The 22,020-nt window shown below is 37.8% G+C and overlaps 1 long non-coding RNA gene and 1 other non-coding gene across 2 annotated transcripts; one reads left to right on the forward strand and one right to left on the reverse strand.

Moving 5' to 3' along the window:
• On the reverse strand, nucleotides 1-107 carry LOC118491970. Its single transcript, XR_004892415.1, has one exon. It is a non-coding gene; the product is annotated as a small nucleolar RNA R71 (small nucleolar RNA).
• Nucleotides 108-5,514: 5,407 nt separating this feature from the next.
• LOC110934700 lies at nucleotides 5,515-6,999 on the forward strand. The gene is made up of 3 exons (XR_002588557.2): nucleotides 5,515-5,637; nucleotides 6,262-6,341; nucleotides 6,813-6,999. It is a non-coding gene; the product is annotated as an uncharacterized LOC110934700 (long non-coding RNA).
• The last annotated feature ends 15,021 nt before the right edge of the window (nucleotides 7,000-22,020 follow it).

Genomic DNA, 22,020 nt, shown 5'->3' on the forward strand with positions numbered 1-22,020 from the left:
AAATTAATGACTGAAATTAACACATACTTACAAGAGGACGGGGAATCCTTATATGAAACTTGGGAAAGGTTCAAGGAGCTATTACGCAAGTGTCCCCATCACGGCCTCGCAATATGGCAACAAGTATCCACTTTCTACAATGGATTGTTGCCACACACTAGGCAGACACTTGATTCTAGCTCCGGGGGACTTTTAGGTAACCGACGCCCACATGAAATATATAATCAGATTGAGGAAATTGCTCAAACCAATTTTCAATGGCACACCCCCCGGGGAAATAAGTCTATCGCCCCGGGCGCCCATAAGGTCGACGAAAGCACTTCTTTACAAGCCCAAATCGAGGCCCTTTCTTCAAAAATAAAAAAATTAGAAATGACAAAAACCGTCTCGGTTATGGCTTGTGAAGGGTGTGGTGGGTCACATGAAAATTGGAGTTGCATGAAAGAAACGGACGATCAACAAGAAATGGTAAACTACATTGATAATAGACCTAGGCCGTCAGGTCCTCCAACGGGAACTTACAACCAAGGATGGCGAAACCACCCAAACCTTGGTTGGAGGGAACCCGGCAATAGTAGTAACCAACAAACCCAACGAACAAACTTTCAGCAATCAAGAAATGAGTCACAAAATTTCACTCAACAACAAGGTGGACGAGAAAGGCTCGAAGATACTATATCTCGCCTCGTCTCTGACACTGATAAGAAAAACTCGGAAAGATTTCTACAATTAGAGTCTAATTTTAGGAATCAACAAGCTAGCATTCAAAACATAGAAAAACAAATAAATCAAATAGCTCAAAACTTTTCCGAGAGACCGCAAGGCGCATTACCTAGCAATACCGAAACAAACCCAAAGGCGCAAGTTCACCTCATCACACTACGAAACCGCACCGTAGGGCCTGCAGAAGTACCGCCACCTACGGAAGAAACGATGCCAACACCTCTGCAGGAAAAGAACTCTCCTCCATCACCAGAGCCTACCAAGGCTCCTCGAGTTCCGTACCCCAGTAGGTTAATTCGTCAAAAGACCAATGAGCAATTCGCAAAATTCGAAAGTCTGTTAAAACAGTTGCATGTCAATATTCCTTTTATCGAAGTCCTAACCCAAATGACCAAATACTCTAAATTTATGAGGGACTTCCTTACCCATAAAAAGAAAATTGAAAATTTGCAATTAGTTAATTTAGGCGAAGAATGCTCTGCCCTCGTACTCAATAAACTACCCCAAAAGAAAATCGATCCTGGAAGTTTCACGATTCCATGCTCAATAGGGGAATCACCCGTTCGCAATGCCTTGGCCGACCTAGGGGCTAGCATTAACCTCATGCCCTCATCAATGTTCAAAAGGCTTGGCTTGGGAACCACGAGCCCTACAAAAATAAGCATACAACTCGCTGATCGATCCGTCAAGTTCCCACAAGGTGTCATCGAGAATGTCTTGGTAAGGGTAAGCAGATTCGTTTATCCAGTTGACTTTGTCATACTCGATATGGAGGAAGACACCGAGGTCCCCCTTATACTAGGGAGACCCTTCCTTGCCACGGCACAAGCAGTGGTAGACATGAATGACGGGACACTCACTTTGAGGTATGGGGATGATGAGGTGAAGTTCGGAGTTGGGAAGAGAATAGAGGACGACGACCCCGTCAATTACATGAAGGTTATTGATTCGAGCCTGGATGCCGCTCTCCGACGGTGTAACATGGGAAGCCAGGCATCCCACTCAGAAGATATATAACCTCGACTCGGGTCTAGCCAAGGACCCTTATAAACGTGGCGCACCACGGAGGCATTCCGCGGAACTATCCTTAGTTTAGTTTAATCTTTTAGTTTTTGCAGAATAAAACACACTCATGGTGGTAATGGATGAAAAAGGGAACGAGAAAAATGGAACCATGCACAAAGAACAGAGCAACCCGACAAAAATCTCCATCACAGAAGGCTCAACACGGGCCGTGCCCAACCAACACGGCCCCGTGCTGAGCCCCCTGCAGAAAATCACCCAGTTCAGGTAACTGGACACGGGCCGTGTTCAGCGGACACGCCCCCGTGTCCAGGCTTCTGTTTCAATTCTCTAATTTTTGTTACTGGCACTTGACCACGGGGCCGTGCCCGGTCAACACGGGGCCGTGTCCAGGATGCCAGTAACACAAAACTTTGCTTTTAAACCCACTTTTACACATTCTAATCAACCAAAAACTTTATTTTTGGACACATTGAGGACAATGTGTAATTTAAGTGTGGGGGGATGCTAAAACCTTGAAATTTTGCAAAATCCTAAACACAAGCCTTACACAAAACTCTATTGGAACCGCTAAACACCCCAAATTTTTTTCAAAAACTTTTTCATTTTTTTTATTTACTTGTCTTAGTTTAAGTTCGGAATAACAAGTTCTAAAAAGGTTATATTTTTACAAGTTTACAACCGATAGCGTCGTGATAAAAAAAAAGAACCAACATAAGAAAATTATGAAATGGCATAACAAGTCTAGTTAAAAATTTGATTATATATACTTGGTCACATTAAAAACCCATTCCCACAAAAGTGAGTTTTGAGCCTTTATTGAGCATAAAAATATACATATTTAGACTAAATGCTCATTTTTCGTTTCTTGTGTGAATAGCCGCTCGGTTCTTACAAATCTAGAACTTGCCATGACGATACATTCCCGGTCCTTACCAACTTAAACCCAAGTAAGTAAATGATGGAGGCATTAGGACTAACCATTTTCTTTCAAAACCATTATTTTTCATTTTTTTTATTACCTACCCAAAATCCCCCTAGATAGCCCCTTTGAGCCTAAACCTTTCATTTCATTTCATTACCCCAAAACCCTTTTTACCCACCAAAAACCTTTTTATTTTTCACCCTTTATTTTAGTAACAAGCTCGCTTTTTCGTAAACTCACCTTTTTATGTGACGATCAAAAAAAAAATGATGATGAAGTCAAAAACAAACAAAAGCTATAAAAAAAGCTTGTTTGGAGAAATACTTCAAAATAAAAAGTCACTAAAAACAAGGTATTTACGAAAACCGACGCTTTTTACAATTTTCGCCCTTTTTTACTAACCACTAACCCAACCACCCACCTTTAACCCAAGCCTAACCCTTCACCCAAAAGTCCTCTTGATATTTACAAAGGTAAAAAGTTAAAAAGGAGGAGGATTGATTGCTTGGCAAGCCTATGGAAGGCGTAAGTTCCGTGCCGCTCTCGAGTGATTCACTAAAATATACACCTTCGGCCGAGTGTTGAGTGATCTCCCGTGAAGTATGTGAACTTGTATATAAATGGAATTTTAATAAGGCATGCTATGCCCAAATAAGTAATTTATCTTATGAAACGTTCAAAATAAATCATAACGAATAGGATTGTAAATAAATAAAAATAAAACTTACAAAGACCTTGGATTCCCGACACTCTAGGACAAGCTAAAAACTTCTCTTCTACCTATTCCATTTGGGGGTGTAAGCCACATTTAAAGAGTTTTGCTTGAGGACAAGCAAAAGTTCAAGTGTGGGGGTATTTGATGTGTGTAAAATGCAACATATAAATCACATCAATTAAGGCATAAAACTAACCCTTTTTAAGTACTAATGTTGGAAAAAGAGTGTTTTTGTCTTCCTTTTGTATTTTCAGGATGAAATAAGGTCAAAATCACAAAAGAAGCAAAAAGACAACTAATTCTACCATAAATACAAGAAAAGGAACAAAAGTAGACTGCCCGGACCCTCAACGGCACCTCCCAAAGCAAAGGAGAAGAAACAGAGTCTGAACACGCCCCGTGTCCAGCGAACACGGGGGCGTGCCCAGGAAGCAGCAGAAAAGACAAACCAGTAGAAGCTTCCATTGCCCACCACGGGGCCGTGTCCAGCGGGCACGGGGGCGTGGTGAAAGTACAGCAGGCGCATTAATTGTAATTCGCAATTACAATTAATGAAGAGAGAGAATGTCAGACGGGCACGGGGCCGTGTCCAGCAGACACGGGGCCGTGTCCAGCCTTCTGTTCAGCCTATAAATAGAGGAGCTTGGCTTCATTTTCTCTCATCCCTTGGCACACCACCTCTCTCACACTTCATCCACCACCCACCACCACCATAACACCATCATCCACCACCATCATCCATTGTCCATCGTAGAGTGTGTGAGTCGTCTCGGGATCCAAGATTGATCGTAAGAGTTCTTGACAATCAAGGCCATGTTTGCCTAAGTCTCTTACATCACTTGGTGAAGACAAGTGTTTAGTATAATACTTTTTATTTTTAATCTTTTGCACTTTTTATTTGGTTTTGTATTAATGACTTTAATAACTAGTTACTTATGTTGAAGGTGATCTTTCCTTATCGTTTATCCGTGGTGTCTTGGCATTATTTTACTGTCTATATAAAATAAAATATTTTCACCATTCATATCTCCACGGTCTATATGGAGGTATGTTGGCTACCTGGTCGGGGGTTAAGGGAACGGTTTGGTAAGGGTCTTGCCCTTGTTCAGCGTTTAGAGGTCCTGCTTGGGACCTGGGTCAAATTTAGTAGGATCTCCTTCAATGCCCATAGGTATTGGATGGCGGGGATCCAAACTCTTTGACCCCCTCATAAGTTAACTACTATTAATACTATAACCCGGCTATTTAGGACTGTATCCCTGCTGACTCAGACTACTTAGCCGAGGGTAACGTCACCGCCAAAAGCGGGGCCTACCACAATTTGCATTAATAACTTAATTCATTATCTTTCAATAATCCGACCCTTTAGGATTGTATCCTTGCTGACTCAAACTACTGGGTTGAGGGTAACGTCGCCTTCAAAAGAGGGGCCTACTACAATAACTAAGATAATCTCTTAAACAAGTGCAAAAGTGCGAAAATAATCAAAGGTTATACTAATACACGTGTCGGATCCAAGTGATTCATCTTGTCTATCTGTTTTTATTTTATTTTTATTTTCAGCATTTAGTTAGTTTTTATTTTTCTTAGTTTAAAACATTTTTCTAACTTTTTGATTTGATTAGACGTTGAGGATAAACCGGTATTAAAAGCTCTTGTGTCCTTGGACGACCTCGGTATCTTACCAACACTATACTACGTCCACGATGGGTGCACTTGCCCATATGTGTGTTTAGTGTTAGTAAATATCGTGTTTTATAAATTTAAAACTTGGCTAAAAGTGTAAAAAGGGGCTAAAATATACATCAAAAATATATTACACTACACACGCATCAGGGGGGTAGACTTGTAACACCCCAAAATGGGTTTGATAATTTAAACTCGGTTAATATAAAGGAATCGGGTAAAATACCGTTTAGGATAAAAGCGAAACCGTAAAATTAAAGCTGACTAGGAATATTTAACCGAGTGGTGACATGTATATGAGTAACAAGATAATGAGTGTAAGTCTCATTATTAATTGAAACGAAATTTGAGGGACCAAAACCGTTAAAAAGGGAAACATGATTTATTATATTAAAGGAAAACACACACACACACACACACACACAAGGTGTGCGTGGAACGATCAGGAAGAAGAACAAGGGTTCAAACCCTTGTTCTTGATAAATCTTCAAATTGAAGGGTGGAATGAAGTCCAAATTCACAACCGAACATGAATTAACGATCACCTTCACAAGGGGATCATAAGGTATGTCTTAAAACTCAGATTTGATGATCTTGTTTGAAGTGGGTTATGATTAATCCATGAATTTGTATGAAATTAAGCATGTAGAGGTGATAGAAACACTAAATAGAACTTGTGTTATGAATAATTTTAAGTAATTGGGTGATTTAGAATAAAACCCATTGCATGAGTTTGAAGATGATGATCATGATGAATTTGAAGATGTTATAGTGTGATCTTGTGATGTATAGGGTGTTGTATGATAGGCTAAGATAGATAAATTTGATGTGGAAATTATGATTGTGAGATTTTGCTTGAATGTAATAGTTCATAAGATGAAATAAGGAAGAACATGCTTAAAGCACTTGTACATTATGCTTAGGAAGTAGTACGCACACCAAGTGTTTGATGAAATGTCTAAAAGACAACAACAAGTGAAATTGTATGCAAGTAATGGGTAAATAGATATAGTTCATGTGAAGATTATCTAGGGATGATGTCGAGTATACCTTATGCTTGTTTAAATGAATTTATGATGTGGAGTATGCTTCAAGTGGGTCGTATGTTAGATGTGAATTTGATATGGTTTTTCATATGTATGAGCATATATGCTAATAAGAATGTGAATGTGATGACATGAGTATATAGGAATCATGTCAAGATGGATGGGAGCTTTGGAGGCTATGGAAACTCAATCAAGTAAGCGAACGAGAATACGGACGCGCAAGGTAAGTGCACTCCGAACTTACTCTTTAGTTGTTAATGTATTTATGATATGTGATTATTGTTGAATGCAATGTAAGAAGATATGGATTGATGCAAGTAGTAAGTTAAGTTTTAATGGAATAGGTTGGAAGTGGTTAAGAAAAAGATTCGATTTGGTTTGGGTAAGAAAGGGAACTTACATAATGAAATTATGCTTGAATGAATAAAATGAGTTATGTATATTTGAGGACATGATCATGTAAATGGAAGCTAATGTACTAATCGTTTTTCTCTTGAGAATTAATGTGAAGTATAGGCATGGTAACAAAGGATGTGAAGGTTGACTCCACAATCTGATGCGAGTAATCGAGTGGATGGATGAAGGGGCTAGTATAAGAAAAAGCATGAAATGTTGACGCGCTATTATGCTTGTGCTAAGATTTTTGTATTATGTCACCGGTTGCTAATAATGTGTTTGAATGTGGTGACTGTAGGCTATACATGTTTGGATGTTTCATCTAGAAGCGTACGCGGTTGAAGATCGAGTCAAGACACGGATTGTATGTGGGTGTATACGTAGTCACTTAATTGAGTCATGTATGTTAGTTTTTGCATTAAATTATAAAAGAGATTAATGTATTTAAATGAAAGAAAGAATATCATGAAGGAAATTTCTAGTTATGTAGTGTCCGCTGCGAATCTTAGGTTAAAGCGTTTTAGGGCGTTACAAATGTGTGGATAACGGGTGGGTCTGCGACAACTAGTTTTATAAGAAAAAGATTATCATTATTGCATAGAATACAACTATGGATAACTGTTGGTGCACTTGTGTCTGTACTTTGTCTGTATTTTGTCATGATACAAAACGATGTCTTTTGTTAGTCTGGGTTACGTCTTAGGTTTGTTAATATGTGTGTTTGATGTAAGTTTGACCAAGTCAACCATCCTCCTGGTTTGACTTGGCCAAACAGTTAGAACATGGTTGTAACATGTTTGTGTCGAAGGATGAGTCATCGAAGGATTGTTTAGATCCTTCGATGAGCTCGAAAGATAAACCTTCGATGGATGATTGATGGACCTCGAAGGATATCATCCTTCGAGGTATATGTGGATCCTTCGATAGGTTTCAGATCGATAGATGATCCTTCGATCAGTCTATCTGATCCTTCGACCAGACGAGCTGTGATGGGTATATATATACTCATGTAATGTGTTCACTTTATATGGTAAGTGTGAGAGAGAGTGTGAGTGAACTTAGTCTTGTAGAGAGCGTATTTTCAGTTTGGTCAAGGGCTGTAACCGTGTCCACTGAAATACAAGAGAAAACTTTGATATCTCGTGTGTCTACCTTTCTCTTTGTAGCTTGTGTTCTCATATAAACTACCGGTTTGCATTCTAGCTTGGATTCCGCACTTGCTAGTGTGTTAAACATAACAAGGATAAGGTTTAACCTCAACCTCCGGGGACCTACAAGTGGTATCAGAGCCGTGGCTCTTTTCCTTGTTAAAAACCGAGTTTATACAAGACTTTGGAGTGTTTGAACAAAACTCACATGGTTTAGCACCCGTTTTTAGTGTTTTTCTCGCATTTCTTGACGTAAAAACGTGTTCTAAACTAACCGGGTGTGTTAAAGGACGGGTTGGGTAACTTAAAAACTTGTTTTTAAGAAGTTTGGTAATTTCCGGCCAAATGCCGGCTTACTCCGGTGACCGGTTTTCTGGATAAGAACCTTCCTTTTTAAGCAATATTTTATTGGGTCAAATCTGGTTTGGTAAAAGGCATGGTTTGAATGTCACACCCCAACCAATGGCGGAAACATCGGGATGAGACGAAGTGTGAAGATTGCTAGAGACATCATAACGCTATTTGTGACAATATTTAGAAAAATCCAAATTTCATTTCATTTCATAACTTCAAATAGTCAACGTTACAAGAAATTCAAATACGACAAGTTTAACAAAACAACATGATAACATATCAAAATTTTGATACAACATTTTAAACCCTAACGTCTATATGTGTATCTAGGCATCAACGCTACTTCATTTCATAGCATCATCGTCCTCAACCTGTAACATGTTTAAAATAAAGTTCAATGCAAAAGCAAAGGCGAGTATACAAGTTTGATACGTACATAGCAAAAGATAAGTTTGAACAATTCCTCATAGCAAGCATGTGATTCAAGATAAACATTTAAACATGGCATGTGTCTAACATATCAAACCAAGAAAACGCAACTTGCTCATGACATAACCAAAGTTTCAGTAGAGGCGGGTCGTTAATCCTATAGCGCTACATATGTCAAGGTTTGGCTCGTACGAAGTTAATGATAAGTTCAACACATAAGAATCACCCAAATTTAAAGTATCAAGTCATCACATATACAAGCATGTTATAGGAATGTTCATGTGTTTAGACAAAAGTTCATGTGTAAGTTTCAATAGGTAAACATGTTACACCCCAAAAGTAGTAAAAGTAAAAAGGGGAAAAGTACGAGTATACTCACAAAGTTTGCATATGTTTTCCGATTATCCAATTGTTGACGAGTAGAGATTTAGAGTCCGAATGTATAAGGGTTAAGGTTCAAGTATGTTTAGAGTCGAGATTCGGTGTTCAAAACAACATAAAAATAAGATATGAGAATAACATGGAAAATAATCATTTAGTACATATGATGCTTGTTCTTGACACTAGGAAACTCGAAGGAGTTTAGATGTTTTCATGGAACAAGGTTCCATTAGAATCGTGACAAGTTATCATAGTCTAGGATGATGTAATCTAGTACCCCGACATATGAACACTAGTTCATCATCAAAGATTCGATTATTCGAATAATATATTTAGGTTATATAATATATGTCCAATAGTTCAAGCATGAGGTAGAAGATTAAAATCTTCATTTTGGTACCTCTAAATGTCATAGAAGTCATGTAGGAGGTAGGAAGATCAAGTCTTCCATTTAGGCACCTCTATGTGTTCACCACTACACTTGATGTAAAAAAAACAACCAAGGAGGGTCATGAACATACAATAAGGAATAAGAAATATACACACTAACTAAGAGAAATCATCAAATCATGTGAGGATTGTATGTTTGGACAACCCAAGTTGTTCCATAATCACTCATGTATCAAAGACAAAGTTTGACATGACTTGTGGGTTAAAAACCCTAAACAAAACACCAAGTTTATGAGGTTTAATCCTCTGATTTTAAATGTCTCAACCTTGTTTTTAAGCTTAACCAACCATGGGATAAGTTGTAAGCATTAGGACATAGGTATGAGATGTGTTAGACACAAGTTGCATAGGTTTAAACAAGTTTTTGATGAACATAAAAACAAACAGAAAGTTTATGGACTATTTCGGGGCATTTCCAGGTCTGATTTCTCCAAGGAGAAGTCTAGGAATCGAACCCCATGATTATACAAGCAAGTAGGAAAAAGAATCGAGTGAATCGGATAAGAATTGAGTGAGTTATGCTCATTTTCGTGAAGGGGTGTCAATCTACTCGAACCCTTGCTTTCAGCTACGGTTTGGTGGATGTTTTGTGAGTTTTTAGGGTTGCAAAAGTGGTAGGGAGGCTGGTTATAAGTGGTATTTATAGGGGGAAGGATTAGGGTTTCAATGGGTTGGGCTTTGGAAGTGTTTAGAAGGGTTACACCTTGAAACTAGCCCACAAAACCCAACTATATGGGGCTGAATTTTGCTGAATTGGGCTGCCATATTTCTTTATTTTTTTTATTTTTTTAAAACATTATAATGAGTAATTTTGTTAATTAAGTTGTGTAATAATATGCAACAATGTTTCCCCTAACTTGTAACAAGGTGAAATATGAAATAAAACATGATTTAACTAGGTAAAAAGTGTAATGTACAAGTTTTATTTACGAAGCAAGTTCCGTATTTTACAACGATTACGATGAAAGAATGGTTATAAGAACACAAGATTTCCAAAGATATAATTTCACGTAAGGTTTCTAAATGTAGGATGTTTGAAAACGCAGGGCGTTACAGTCTCCCCTCCTTTAGGAAATTTCGTCCCGAAATTTATTCAAGAGGAAGGCTTGAAAGAGTTTTTGGCATAAAGGTGATCATTAAGAATTGAAACTTGGGAAGTTTGAAAGTTTTGAAAAGTACCAAATTTTGGAGAACGTCAAGGTAGATTTGCAAGGGGAAGTTTTTAAGGATAGTATAAAAAATCATACTTTCGTAAAACCTGTTTATTGAGAGGAACGAAAAGGTTTGTTACTTTAAATAAAGCAATAGAGGTATACTAAGTATAGTTTCACAAGAATCAAGAATAGGGAGGCTATTTTATAGGTAACGAGGTAAGTTAGGACTCAAATGTTTAAACAAGCTGGATTGCGAACGAGTTTTGTATAAAATAATACGAGTATAGAATGAACGAATGACTCTAAAAGAGTACAAGTATGTGAATAGCATAAGTGTTGGATAGATGAACGTAGTGTGTTAAGGATGAAGTCTCGTCATGAATAATCGGATATAATGCGTTTGTGAGTTGCGTGAAGTTGTATTAGGTCCAAAAGGTCTGCAACACACTGAATTTCTCATGGCACGTTTTACGAAAGTTTGGTAACATGGTGAAAACACTTATATATAGGAAGTACCAGCGGCGTATCCACCATGTTTTAACCACATTACGTCCGTTTCGTTACTTGGGGTCATGTTACGTTCCGTGTCTTACCATACACGGTAGTACACTCTATGGTTCTCATACGCCTATCACTATAATCCCGTGTGCACCCGCGATTATACTGATTGTCGCATGATCCACATAGCTTGTACTAGTTATGTATGAATCAAGGTATACATGAATTTGAAAATAAGAATGTGTACGTAGAAGAATGTCGTATGTAAGCATGTTTATGTTTAAGCATGTATGGGACCCACGTAAGCGAATCCCTCGGATTACGCTCGCGTATAGGTACGAATGTACGAATCATGAGTAAGGATGAAAGTATGAGCATAAGTTTAAGTATGAATACGCATGTATGTATGAGCATAAACATAAAACGTGTAAGTAGTATGTGTACAAGCAGAAGCGTAAAACGTATAAGTAGTATGTGTATGAGTACAAGCATAAAACGTATGAACATAGGTGTAGGTATGAAAAATAAATATTGCGTATATGGTGTACGTTGAGACATTGTAGAGAAAAAAAAAGGTTAAGTATGTAGATACGAACGATATAAATGATGTTATCGCGAGATATCGACTAAAATGTGTATGATGATGTGCATGTATAGTTGTTTAAACAAAACGTTGAGTTTGTCGAATCAAAATTAGATTGAGCTTGGTTTGAAAGGTAGAATATAGTTTGTATATGTAAAGGAACATAAAGTACTCATTGGTCATGCTTAACGTATTTTGTAATGATTGAAATGCTACTTTTGTTTAAAAAAAAGGAGTTCACGTATGTTAAAAATTGTCGGTCCCCATGAAGTCTTCTAGCCCACGTGTTTTGAAATTTGGATGACGAGTTAAGCGTTGTAGAGAAGGTTTTTTTTTTTTTTAAATAACGGGTTTGTTTCATTTGCATCAAAACATGAAAATTTGGACTTTGAAAGTTCTTGTGAAAACGTCGACCCTTAGAAAAGAAATTTAGTAAAAGAACTTAGTGATTGTTTAAAAATAATTTTAACAAAGGATTTATTGATGTTGGAAAGAGTATTTGGTAAACGGTCATATAACATCTATGAGGTCTTATAAGTAATTGAGAAAGGTTAGTTTGATTTCGATTAAGAGTGCAAGTCTCTAGTATGATGATATAATGTGAACGTGTTTCAGTTAATAAATCAGATGTGAAGTTCATGGGCAAGAGATTCATTAGACCGATTAAATTGATAGGTAGCATTTCGTAAGGTTTGGAAATTCGTGTAGTAAAACGGTAAAGACATGATTTAGAATCTCGTGTATATGATTTGAGTGAAAATGGATGGTAGAATAAGAAGTACGTTTGATAAACAATGTATTTTGAAATCGGTATAAGTAGGTATTTTGAATAATGATAAATGATTTAGGTATAAAACATGATCGGGTTTGCATAATAAAATATTTTGAAAGATAAGTTTTGGGTAACGGTCACCTAAGTAAGGGAATCACCCCTAACTCGTTGGTGAAGTCGTTTTAAGGGAAGAGGGGTGGAGTCAATCGTCAAGGTAAGGAAGTCACTCCAATCTCGATGATACATCTCCACTAGTTGTTACAAGGAATATGAATTTAAATTATATGAAAATCATGCGTATATAAGTGTATCGAAAAGGTTCGATATGTTGTGCGTGTGAAAAGAGAAATCAAAGGTAAACTCGAGGTTGAAAGATTGCATCGTATAAAATGAACAATAGAAACACATGTTTGACCAAAGTTTGGAGTGTTCCAAAACGGAACTTTGACTAACCAAAGTGGTCGAAAAGTCTTTTGAATTTGAGGAGCATGTTTTGGCCTAATAGGTAAAATACTTTCGCCGACAAGTCGGTTAACGGTATTTACCCTTCCGGTTACTACATGTCCCAAATCAATCGAAATTTCGAGACTTGGCGGGATTTATGAAAAAAATGCCAAGGAGTGGAACTAGTCGACAAGGTGCGGGTTTCACCCCTAACTTGACGATTTCGTATCCTAAGTGTGGTTGGTACTCGTCGGGTCAAAATTTAATTTCGACGTGTTGACGAGGGTCCACTAGAACTTGAAATTTGAGATTTACCATTAAGATGTGGATTTCACTCCTAGCTTAATCGCGATATCTCGTGTAAAAAAAAAAAGAATAGGTAGATTGAGAGTCGTTCACCAAATTGTGGGTTTCACGCCTATTTTGGTGAATTCGTCTCATTTGTACAATATGAGTGTTGTCGGATTTAGAATAATCGAGTAAAATGCATGAGGGAAGTGTATGTCGAAGGAGATACACAAACAAGTATAAACACATAAGAAAGCATATCAAGGATGATACTTAAATAATGAAATAAAACAAGTATTAACACATAGAGAAATATGTCAAGAATAACACATAAAGAATCGAACAACGAAACAAGTGTTAACACATAATAAAACAAGCATTAATGCGTAAGAATAACATGTCGAATATTACACATGAGTAACATACATGTTTAAAAGAGCATAAATAAGTAACAAATAAAGTATCATGTAGTAGTCCAAGCAAAGCATACGAATAAGGTTCTAAAACTATAGACTAGGCTAAAGCATTCCTACTTTTCCTAATTCCCTATATTTATGGCTCTGATACCAATCTGTCACACCCCAACCAATGGCGGAAACATCGGGATGAGACGAAGTGTGAAGATTGCTAGAGACATCATAACGCTATTTGTGACAATATTTAGAAAAATCCAAATTTCATTTCATTTCATAACTTCAAATAGTCAACGTTACAAGAAATTCAAATACGACAAGTTTAACAAAACAACATGATAACATATCAAAATTTTGATACAACATTTTAAACCCTAACGTCTATATGTGTATCTAGGCATCAACGCTACTTCATTTCATAGCATCATCGTCCTCAACCTGTAACATGTTTAAAATAAAGTTCAATGCAAAAGCAAAGGCGAGTATACAAGTTTGATACGTACATAGCAAAAGATAAGTTTGAACAATTCCTCATAGCAAGCATGTGATTCAAGATAAACATTTAAACATGGCATGTGTCTAACATATCAAACCAAGAAAACGCAACTTGCTCATGACATAACCAAAGTTTCAGTAGAGGCGGGTCGTTAATCCTATAGCGCTACATATGTCAAGGTTTGGCTCGTACGAAGTTAATGATAAGTTCAACACATAAGAATCACCCAAATTTAAAGTATCAAGTCATCACATATACAAGCATGTTATAGGAATGTTCATGTGTTTAGACAAAAGTTCATGTGTAAGTTTCAATAGGTAAACATGTTACACCCCAAAAGTAGTAAAAGTAAAAAGGGGAAAAGTACGAGTATACTCACAAAGTTTGCATATGTTTTCCGATTATCCAATTGTTGACGAGTAGAGATTTAGAGTCCGAATGTATAAGGGTTAAGGTTCAAGTATGTTTAGAGTCGAGATTCGGTGTTCAAAACAACATAAAAATAAGATATGAGAATAACATGGAAAATAATCATTTAGTACATATGATGCTTGTTCTTGACACTAGGAAACTCGAAGGAGTTTAGATGTTTTCATGGAACAAGGTTCCATTAGAATCGTGACAAGTTATCATAGTCTAGGATGATGTAATCTAGTACCCCGACATATGAACACTAGTTCATCATCAAAGATTCGATTATTCGAATAATATATTTAGGTTATATAATATATGTCCAATAGTTCAAGCATGAGGTAGAAGATTAAAATCTTCATTTTGGTACCTCTAAATGTCATAGAAGTCATGTAGGAGGTAGGAAGATCAAGTCTTCCATTTAGGCACCTCTATGTGTTCACCACTACACTTGATGTAAAAAAAACAACCAAGGAGGGTCATGAACATACAATAAGGAATAAGAAATATACACACTAACTAAGAGAAATCATCAAATCATGTGAGGATTGTATGTTTGGACAACCCAAGTTGTTCCATAATCACTCATGTATCAAAGACAAAGTTTGACATGACTTGTGGGTTAAAAACCCTAAACAAAACACCAAGTTTATGAGGTTTAATCCTCTGATTTTAAATGTCTCAACCTTGTTTTTAAGCTTAACCAACCATGGGATAAGTTGTAAGCATTAGGACATAGGTATGAGATGTGTTAGACACAAGTTGCATAGGTTTAAACAAGTTTTTGATGAACATAAAAACAAACAGAAAGTTTATGGACTATTTCGGGGCATTTCCAGGTCTGATTTCTCCAAGGAGAAGTCTAGGAATCGAACCCCATGATTATACAAGCAAGTAGGAAAAAGAATCGAGTGAATCGGATAAGAATTGAGTGAGTTATGCTCATTTTCGTGAAGGGGTGTCAATCTACTCGAACCCTTGCTTTCAGCTACGGTTTGGTGGATGTTTTGTGAGTTTTTAGGGTTGCAAAAGTGGTAGGGAGGCTGGTTATAAGTGGTATTTATAGGGGGAAGGATTAGGGTTTCAATGGGTTGGGCTTTGGAAGTGTTTAGAAGGGGTTACACCTTGAAACTAGCCCACAAAACCCAACTATATGGGGCTGAATTTTGCTGAATTGGGCTGCCATATTTCTTTATTTTTTTTATTTTTTTAAAACATTATAATGAGTAATTTTGTTAATTAAGTTGTGTAATAATATGCAACAATGTTTCCCCTAACTTGTAACAAGGTGAAATATGAAATAAAACATGATTTAACTAGGTAAAAAGTGTAATGTACAAGTTTTATTTACGAAGCAAGTTCCGTATTTTACAACGATTACGATGAAAGAATGGTTATAAGAACACAAGATTTCCAAAGATATAATTTCACGTAAGGTTTCTAAATGTAGGATGTTTGAAAACGCAGGGCGTTACATTGAACATACCTTCTGCCGAAAGCTTTCTACCAACCAATCACCTTTTCACCAACCTGTCACTTTTTGTCAACTGTGTCAGTACAGATCGAAGGATATCCTTTGAAGTCGAAAGATCATCTTTCGATCAAAGGAAGTTCGATAGATAATCATCCTTCGAACATCCTTCGAAGTCTGTGACTTATCCTTCGATCCAAGGAATCTTTTCGAAGGATATATCTTTCGATCTACAGTTCTTCTTCGAAAGATAAAGATCTTTCGATTGGAGAATCTTTCGAAATCATTGTTCGAAATTCAACAGTGATCTTTCGAACACTGTTGATCCTTCGAACAAGTATTGATCCTTCGATCCTAGTCTGTTTAAGTTTAACAAGTTTGTGTTTTTCAGGTCTTTCGATCAGGGATCCTTCGGCTGGTTGTTTTCATTCGAGATATTAACATAGTTTGTGAAAATTAAATTTTTTAAAAAGGGAAAATTTGTTTTTCAAATTTTAAATCAATTTTCACTTAATATATTAATTTTTATAAAATGGGAACAAACGGTCAGTGGGATCCAACCGCGTGGACTCAAACAACTTTGACTCCACAATCATCAGCTACGCAATCTGCGTCAGATTTCGACAAAACTGCATGGATGCGAGCTATTGCCCCACCTCAAACTGCAATGATAACTGCAAATCAATGGGCATTGGTCACAAATCAAAGCAGCAGCATTCAAGCAATGATGCAGAACGACAGTGAAACTGGTACAAGCACAAAACCGCCAAAGCTAAATCACATCAATGATTGGGGATGGTGGAAAGAAAGGCTGAGAACTTATGTTCAGGGGCAAGGTCAAGATCTATGGATGTGCTTCTTCACTGCATTTGACAATGATTTGGAAGTTGCAGGATCTAATCCACAAACTTACAGCACTATGTCTGATGAAGATAAGAAGAAATTTGAGTTAGAAAAGAAAGCATTCATGATTCTCACACAAGCTCTTCATAGAGACATTTACCACCAGTTTGTTTACTGCACGACTACTAAAAGCTTGTGGGATATGCTCACGTTACGATGTGAAGGAAATGCTCAATCTAGAAAGATCAAGCAAGAATTACTGAAGAAAGAGTTTGAAGGATTCACGTGTATGGAGAATGAGACTTTGGCAGAGTTATCTACAAGGTTCCATCACTTGTTGAGCGAGATGTTTGCTTTTAGAGTCACTGCCACTCCACAAGAAATGGTGCAGAGATTCGCTGATAGCTTACCAGCAAAGTGGAGCAGTTTTCTTGAAATTCTCAAACAAAATGGTGTTCTAGACACAATCACCGTCTATGAGTTAATTCAAAAATTGGAGAACAAGGATGCAGAAGAAAAGCTTAAGGCAAAAAGAACACTAACTCCTCAAAATCCAGAGATGTACTATAGGATTGCAGGAGGTATCAGTGGAGAAACACCAGCCTCTCAACACGCGAAGCTTCAAACAGCTTTCATCTCAAACACCGGACTTTCCACAACAAATCAGTTTGATCCTTCAGCATACACGAAGATGTATTCAAGACCAGATTCTTCTTCTCAACAACAGTATGTGCAACCGACAGCTCAGCAATTCACACCACCGCCTTTCTTAGACCCAAGCAGAGCTCAGCAGCAACAACCGCAACAGCAAGGGTTTTATGGAAGCTCTTCAAACTTTCAAGCCACTTCCAATCCGAACACAGTCAGATTAGACACTTCCAACTTTTCCAAAGTCAGTGTCGAAATAGCCAAGGAGCATATGGAGATGTTGAACACGTTGGTTAGTGCTTATTGTGGATTGATCGCAGGTCAGATTGGGAATATCAATCTAACCAATGAAGATTATCAGCAAGTGGATAGAGAAGAGTTTGAAATGATGGATATCAAATGGGCTCTTGCTAGTGCAATTCGAATAGCAAAGGAGTTTATGGAAAGGACGGGGAGAACTAACTTGGAGAGCAACAACAACACCAAGTATGGTTTTGATAAGAATGCTGTCACTTGCTTCAATTGTGGTGAAAAGGGTCACTTCAAGCGGGAGTGTCAGAAGCCACCTAAGCAAGGAAATCAGAATCCCTTCAGGAATCAAGGACAGCCACAACAGCAACTGAACAACAATTCTGTCAGATCAATAGTTCCCGTTGGAGGAAATGTATCTGGATCCACAAACACTAATCCCCACAGAGGATTGGTAGTTCAAGCTGATGAAATCTGCAACTGGAACCTTCAGCTTGGAGAAGGAGGAAATGGTGGAACAACATGTTATGCTAAAGTGATTGAGAAGGTAGCAGAACCCGTGTCTGCTGGTGAATCTTCAGAAGATGAAGATAGTTCGGGTTATAGTGGGAGCATGGATGGGGAATCACTTGATGCTGGTGATTTATCAAGTGATGCTTTAGATTTGGAAGTTGATGAGCTTTTGGCTGAAGCTGAAGCATTATGCAAGAGGAGATCTATTCTCTGCCAGAAATCTGCTGGAACTTCCGAGAAGCTTGCTCAGTTCTTCTCTGAAGATGGATCTTTTTCTTTTCATACAGCCTTTATGGCTCACGTAGAAGGTCAGACTTCTCAGGTATGTGATACTAACTCTGACTCTATTTCTGTTCCTATTGAATGTGCAAAGTGTTTAAAATATGCTGAAAAGGAAAGTCAGTTTGAAATCACACACAAACACAATCAAGAATTGATTGTAGATCTTTCTAAAGCAACCGAAGCTAACTTGTTTTTAACCAGAAATGAAAAGGAATTTAAAGCAACAATTGCGTCATTAAGACATGATGTTTCAGAATTACAAAAGGCTGTTTTGCGAAAACAACATGCTAACAATAATCTTATTGGCACAATTGAAAAGCAAATGGTAGAGTTAGCAACAACTCGATGTGAATGTGAGACAATTAAGCAGAAACTGGAAAGCTATTCCAATTCCCGCTATGTATTGGATCACATCATTGACGTTCAAAAGAAAAAGGGGGATGCAAAATGTATTGGATTCAACTCATGTCCTCCCCCAATGAATCACAATTACTCCAAATTGCCTGATGACGAGGATATGCCCCGTTTTGAACCTACTGTGCCACTCGGTCTAGATGACTTTGCAGCAGGCCTCGGGTTCACAACTGGTACATCATCCTCGAGTCAATCAGAATCTGAGAATGTGACAGATTCATCGTGTGTTAAGGAACAGAGTCCTCCCATTGTTGAGGATGCTGATTCTTCGGACGATGAATCTGAAGAAATTGTGAAACAACAGTCTAACTCGGTTACAACAGATATTCCAATCGAGAATCACATCCTGTGTGATCCACCAGTGAAACCGAGTAAGACTGAAATGTCAAAAGCAATGGAGTCCCTTGTATCTAGCCTTGAAGGGAATAATTTGTTGTACACGCTCAAAGGATATAGCAAAATCTACTCTAACAAAGATTTTCCAATTAAAAATGTAAATCAAGATTTAATTGAGCAAATTTTTGAAGGATGCACTGATAAGTTTTTGGGGAACAAAAGTGGCAAAGTTACCGTCACTCAATGTGATCCAATTCCGTGTGAACTAATTAGAAAACAATACGGAAACCAAAAACTACCAATTGAGCGAAAACAACAAGTCAACTCCGGAAAGGGTAAGGTACAGGGAAAGAAGGCTCAGAACAAGAATGTTCAAGCACCTAAAGTTCAGCAGCCTAAGACTGAACAACCAAAGGTTCAACAACCTAAAGTTGAACAGTCTAAGGCTACTCAACCTAAGGCTGCACAACCTAAAATTCAACAATCAAAGGTTGAGCAACCTAAGGTTCAACAACAAAAGGTGCAAAACAAAAGAGCTCCTGTTAAGAAACGAGAACCGAAAATGAACTTTGTTGGATCCACGGGTTCAGACAAACTTGAAACATTTCAGGATAAATCTAACGTTGATTTTGTAAAACAAGTTAGAATTTTAAAACGAAATGATCAGAATAATTACACCCAACACACCAACGGATGTGATTTAGGTCCAAGCACGTCTAGATCACAAAGTTCATTGTCTGGTTCTCCGTCTGGTCATCAACATGTTTCTCCGAAGTTTGTAGAGCGGAGAACATGTTTTGAATGTGGCACAGTTGGGCATATTGTAAGATATTGCCCACACGTGCAAAAGCTGAAGTCAAAAACGAGTGCTCCCCAAGAAATCGATTACCAAAAACGATCAGTTTCCCCGAAACAAGACCCACGTGTCTTGAAAGAAAGGGGAAAGAAGTTAAAGCAAAAGAATCAAAAGGTAATTGAAAAGGCCTTAAAATCAGAGGTCAAAGAAGAAAAACCTGTACAAGCAAAACCTGAAACTGTAAAACCAGTAAATGCTAAAACAATAAATTCAAATACTGGTAAAAGACAAACAGCTTGGAAGCAAAAGCAGGTAATTCAATCAGGGGGAGCACCACAGGTTCTTTTTCCTAATCATCAAGTGATTGAAATCACTTTCCTTGATGATCAAGGACGACCCAAGTCCACAAAGGCTTGGGTCCCCCTCTCAAACTGATAAGTTAGTTGCATGTGCAGGCGGCTCTAGGAGGAACTATTAATAGTCATTGGATTGTTGATAGTGGGGCTTCCAGGCACATGACGGGCGACTATCGTCTTCTTTTCGATGTACGAAGTATAAGAGGAGGATATGTCGCGTTTGCTGGAGACAAAGGAGGGTATATCACCGGCGAGGGAATGATCTCAAATGGAGTTGTGAGTTTCGACAAAATCAATTATGTGCAACAGTTGGATCACAATCTCCTGAGTGTTTCTCAGATCTGCGACAAGAAGTTCACCGTGCATTTTGATGATGCCGGTTGTTATGTGCTGAAGCCAGGATTCAAGATTCCCGAAGAATGGATTCTCTTATCAGCACCAAGAGTTAATGATTTGTATGTCCTTGATATGAGCCAAGCAATAACTAAGTCCAAACAAGTTACTTGCTTTATTTCAAAAGCCACTGAAAAGGAGACGATCTCTTGGCACAGACGGATGGGTCATATTCACCTCAGAAAAATGAATCACCTTGTCAAAAACAATTTGGTGAGAGGTGTCAATGTGAAGAATTTTCAACTTTCAAGATGTCTGTGTGCCGTGTCAGAAAGGGAAGCAGATCAAGAAATCACATCCATTGAAGAAAGTTAACACTGTAAACATGCCACTCGAACGTCTGCATATGGACCTTTTCGGCCCAATCAAACACAAGAGTGTGCACGGGGAGGTTTTCTGCTTGGTAGTCACTGATGACTATTCAAGATTTTCATGGGTTGCTTTCATGGTCCACAAGAGCGAGAGTCCAGAAATTCTAAAGAATTTGATCACCTTGTTGGAAAATCTTTATAATCTAAAGGTGAGGCGAATTCGAAGCGACAACGGAACCGAGTTCAAAAACAGGGTTATGGATGAATTTTGCACTGCAAAAGGAATCCTTCATGAATATAGCACTCGGTACACGCCACAACAAAACGGAGTCGCTGAAAGAAAGAACAGAACCTTAATTGAGACTGCAAGAACCATGTTGGTTGATGTAACGCCCTGCGTTTTCAAACATCCTACATTTAGAAACCTTACGTGAAATTCTATCTTTGGAAATCTTGTGTTCTTATAACCATTCTTTCATCGTAATCGTTGTAAAATACGGGACTTGCTTCGTAAATAAAACTTGTACATTACACTTTTTACCTAGTTAAATCATGTTTTATTTCATATTTCACCTTGTTACAAGTTAGGGGAAACATTGTTGCATATTATTACACAACTTAATTAACAAAATTACTCATTATAATGTTTTAAAAAAATAAAAAAAATAAAGAAATATGGCAGCCCAATTCAGCAAAATTCAGCCCCATATAGTTGGGTTTTGTGGGCTAGTTTCAAGGTGTAACCCCTTCTAAACACTTCCAAAGCCCAACCCATTGAAACCCTAATCCTCCCCCCTATAAATACCACTTATAACCAGCCTCCCTACCACTTTTGCAACCCTAAAAACTCACAAAACATCCACCAAACCGTAGCTGAAAGCATGGGTTCGAGTAGATTGACACCCCTTCACGAAAATGAGCATAACTCACTCAATTCTTATCCGATTCACTCGATTCTTTTTCCTACTTGCTTGTATAATCATGGGGTTCGATTCCTAGACTTCTCCTTGGAGAAATCAGACCTGGAAATGCCCCGAAATAGTCCATAAACTTTCTGTTTGTTTTTATGTTCA

Source organism: Helianthus annuus, chromosome 4 (genome assembly GCF_002127325.2).
Source record: "Helianthus annuus cultivar XRQ/B chromosome 4, HanXRQr2.0-SUNRISE, whole genome shotgun sequence".
NCBI lineage: Eukaryota > Viridiplantae > Streptophyta > Magnoliopsida > Asterales > Asteraceae > Helianthus > Helianthus annuus.